We start from the raw sequence: 4,847 nt of genomic DNA on the forward strand, positions 1-4,847 counted from the left end.
AAAAAAAAATGACGGGGAAGGAGTCGAACCTGCTAATCGGTCTGTAAATCAAACAATGGTGCAAGGGAAGGAAATCTAAAAAACAATCCAAAGGTTGGGGAAAATGCTGGCAGGAAAACAGGAATTGAATACTGGGAAACACTTGACAATCTAGAAGGAGAGGGAATGCAACTGGATAGGCACAGAAGGCAGATGAAGGTGCAGGTGAAAGGAATAAGATAAAAAGAGGCTGGATGGAATGACTGGATATGAAATGTCAGGAGAATAAAATGCAGGATTGATAACAGACTATGTACTGACAAGTTTGTTGAATTTTATAGCATGTCTCATACAGGAAACTATAGATAGTAATATTAATAATACACAGGAAATGAAATTGTAAAATGTAACAATGAACAACAAAGGAAAATGTACAAATGCAAATCTGTAAAAAGTAATGTGCAAGGGCTCCTTCGCATTAGCATACAGCAGGTCCAGGGTCTCGTGTGGAGAAAGTGGGGAGAGTCTTGTCTAGTTAATCATTATTATTTTGTGGTATTTTGTGGCTGAAATTGTATTTTGTACATGCTGTGACCGGGCCCCCTACTCACAAGCTTACAAGCACACAGGTTTAGATCCTGCTTATCACAGCTTAATGAGTCATTCATTTCACTGCTTGCTCTCTGAATAGTTGCAGTTGCATGTATGTGTTAGCAGAGGTTTGAAATTCCTGAGCTCCACACCTCAGTGCTACCTGATACTGCACCTGCTGCTTCAGCATGAATCTGTCAACCATCTCTGTCATGTGCTCCGTAATAGAACAGACCCAGGAAACTTGTAGAGATGTTGCATGAGCACTGGGGCTTCTGCAGAAGTTTAATCAATGAGAGAATGTGTACACGGTGTGCAAAATTGGTGTGCAAAAGAAGCTTGGATTAGCTTTCCTGGACAGCATATGTCATATTTTATCTTTGCATTTCCTTATGTCATGTAATACACACCCACTGCAAATGTGATGTCCTACTTTCTTTCATCAAATCAAATGAAATACTTTTTTAGTAAAATCCCTGCCATGTACCTGAAAATAAGGATGCAAAATGTTAATGTATATAGTTTTTGTCAGTAAAAAGTTGTTATTGAGTGGTAATAAACCCCTACAGAGAAGACTGACACTGCCCTCTCAATAAAAGCTGCATCAATTGCTTTAGCAAATCAAGGTCAGGTGTCCTAACCTTAACAAAGTGGTAACCTTAACCCAAACCCACAGCAGTCACATCCTGTGACTTTTGTGACTGCTGTGTGCATGTTTTAAAGTGGGCTTACTGGCATTTGTAGCATTATTCAACATTTGATTAAAGCAAAATTACTGTAAATACTGTAAAGGGAGCTACTGAGTCAGAACCTAAACTTTCTGACGGGTGTCGCAGCTGGTGTGATCCTAATGCAAGATGAGTGTAGTTTGTTTTAGTGTTTATTCAGCACTGACTAAGTACTGGTTGTGCCAATAGAAAAAGTAGTGAAAAGATCAGTGACGGTCAGATGTATATAACAACCAGAGATTTTCTCCTCATTCAGTGAAAGGAGTGCATTGCAGGCAGCGCATCTTCCAAAGAAATGTTTGACTGGAGACCAAAAACCATAATTTGAAAGCAGTGGAATGTGTCCCGGCAACTGTTAAAATAACCTGTAAATTAATATTCTGTGAATTCACGTCTTTCTTCTCAGCGCACTGCAACTTAAGCAAACACATACAAATCAAAAAAACACAAACAAAATCAGGAAGAAATCTTCCTCAATTTGACTAAACATGCGCCGCAAATACTCCCAAAATAACAGAAGTGTTTCCAGCGATGTTTGTGATGACAGTGCACATGAAGGCATCGTCCTAACCGCAGCACCCAATGTTGGAGTCTAGCCACCGGCCCTTTTCTGCATATCATTTCCTCTTTCTCTCCCTGACCTTCCTGTCGCTATCAGAATAAAGGTAAAAAAAAAAAAAACAACTTTAAACAAAAGTAGTTAACCCAGCTGGGACGCACTTGCGCACTTGTTCAATGCTTTTAATTCAAAAGTCACAAAGCACTTATCAACATGTGCATCCCAGATACATCACTTTTAGTGTCCCTTGGAAACACTTCTTGTCATGTTTTTCAATGGCAGACACCTTTTGTTAGTTTTGTTTTGGACTTTTGGCACTTCCTGTTTTATTTTGTAATTTGGTTCCTTGTGTTTCTCAGTGTTTTGGCTTCCTGTCTTGGTCTTGTTTCTGTGTGGTGATTGTCTGCCCCGCCCTAATGTGTTTCACCTGTGTGCAATCACCTTGCCTCCTGTGTCTATATAGTCTTTGTGCTCCCCTTTGTCTGTGTTGGTTCGTCAGTTTTGTTCTGGGTTTGTTCATGTCACGTTCACGTTTTCAAAATAAACCTGTCTGAACCGTTCGCCCAAGAGTTGGCTGCATTTGGGTCCTACTTACCCCTCAAACCTTGACACTTCTGTTGTGAGGATTTTGCAGCACGTTTGTGTATTTAGTTGTTTTGCTGTTTGCTACATCATTTTCACATTGTGCTGGGTAATGCTCTCTCTCTGCTCTGGAGAGCATGAATAAACTTAATGGAACTATCTGGGCCACTTATCTGAAGTTGCTCTGAATGTGGCCTAAGTACATTTCACTCTGCATTCCTTCAGTAAGATAACTGTAGCTGGTAACAAAAACAAAATTTTTCAGCTGCTGCCAATTTCCTTGTTGCAATTTGATAAATGCGGAGGTCACGGTTCCATACATCAATGTTGCCTTTCCATCTGTATTTAACTGCTCCCTTAACAGTTCAATACAAAAAAAAAAAGNTGTATTATTGTATGAGCTTTTCTGCCTAAAAATGGGCCCAAAAAATTGCTTAACATTTTTGTTTTGTGTGTTTACAGTTGGTGAGGAGTGATGTTCCAGATGCTTTACCTGAAAGTTACTGGTTTGAGATGGTAAACAACAGACGCGGTGCATATTACGGCCTGAAATCTGTTGTCGCATCCGCGGGATACCTCGTCCTTTCAGACGCGAAACAGCACCTCTCCATCAGTAATATGGCTGATGATCCTAAATGTGTTTATGTCAAGCATGAAAGCATAGATTAAAAGGTATGTTTTCATTATTCAGACCAAAATTATTTTGTGTTGTACTTTTTTATGTTCTATATTGCACCTACTTTTGAAGTGTTATGGATCTTTATGTTGTTTGAAGTCCATCTGACACGTGCCACTGAAAAAAAAGGATTCAGAAAGGATGATAAACAAATCTAACTTTTATATGTCCTGAAGCTGTTTCCCCAGCTTTAAAACAAAATATTTACCCGTCAGGGAGGAATTGTAATGAATGTAAGCACTCTATCTATATCGGCAGTAATTGCTCTCTTAACAATCCCCGCAAGTGTGCAGAGGTCTGGAAATATTTTTAAGCAGGATGGTGAGGAATTCCAATCGTAATGTTAGGAGACAGGCTGGAACCCACAAGCATGACAACAAACACAGTCAAGTTCAGGTAACAGTAGTTTTGTTGGTCAGACAAAAAAAAATGACGGGGAAGGAGTCGAACCTGCTAATCGGTCTGTAAATCAAACAATGGTGCAAGGGAAGGAAATCTAAAAAACAATCCAAAGGTTGGGGAAAATGCTGGCAGGAAAACAGGAATTGAATACTGGGAAACACTTGACAATCTAGAAGGAGAGGGAATGCAACTGGATAGGCACAGAAGGCAGAGNAAAAAAAATGACGGGGAAGGAGTCGAACCTGCTAATCGGTCTGTAAATCAAACAATGGTGCAAGGGAAGGAAATCTAAAAAACAATCCAAAGGTTGGGGAAAATGCTGGCAGGAAAACAGGAATTGAATACTGGGAAACACTTGACAATCTAGAAGGAGAGGGAATGCAACTGGATAGGCACAGAAGGCAGAGGAAGGTGCAGGTGAAAGGAATAAGATAAAAAGAGGCTGGATGGAATGACTGGATATGAAATGTCAGGAGAATAAAATGCAGGATTGATAACAGACTATGTACTGACAAGTTTGTTGAATTTTATAGCATGTCTCATACAGGAAACTATAGATAGTAATATTAATAATACACAGGAAATGAAATTGTAAAATGTAACAATGAACAACAAAGGAAAATGTACAAATGCAAATCTGTAAAAAGTAATGTGCAAGGGCTCCTTCGCATTAGCATACAGCAGGTCCAGGGTCTCGTGTGGAGAAAGTGGGGAGAGTCTTGTCTAGTTAATCATTATTATTTTGTGGTATTTTGTGGCTGAAATTGTATTTTGTACATGCTGTGACCGGGCCCCCTACTCACAAGCTTACAAGCACACAGGTTTAGATCCTGCTTATCACAGCTTAATGAGTCATTCATTTCACTGCTTGCTCTCTGAATAGTTGCAGTTGCATGTATGTGTTAGCAGAGGTTTGAAATTCCTGAGCTCCACACCTCAGTGCTACCTGATACTGCACCTGCTGCTTCAGCATGAATCTGTCAACCATCTCTGTCATGTGCTCCGTAATAGAACAGACCCAGGAAACTTGTAGAGATGTTGCATGAGCACTGGGGCTTCTGCAGAAGTTTAATCAATGAGAGAATGTGTACACGGTGTGCAAAATTGGTGTGCAAAAGAAGCTTGGATTAGCTTTCCTGGACAGCATATGTCATATTTTATCTTTGCATTTCCTTATGTCATGTAATACACACCCACTGCAAATGTGATGTCCTACTTTCTTTCATCAAATCAAATGAAATACTTTTTTAGTAAAATCCCTGCCATGTACCTGAAAATAAGGATGCAAAATGTTAATGTATATAGTTTTTGTCAGTAAAAAGTTGTTATT

This window comes from Seriola dumerili, unplaced genomic scaffold (genome assembly GCF_002260705.1).
Source record: "Seriola dumerili isolate Sdu_G_001 unplaced genomic scaffold, Sdu_1.0 BDQW01000193.1, whole genome shotgun sequence".
Lineage (NCBI taxonomy): Eukaryota > Metazoa > Chordata > Actinopteri > Carangiformes > Carangidae > Seriola > Seriola dumerili.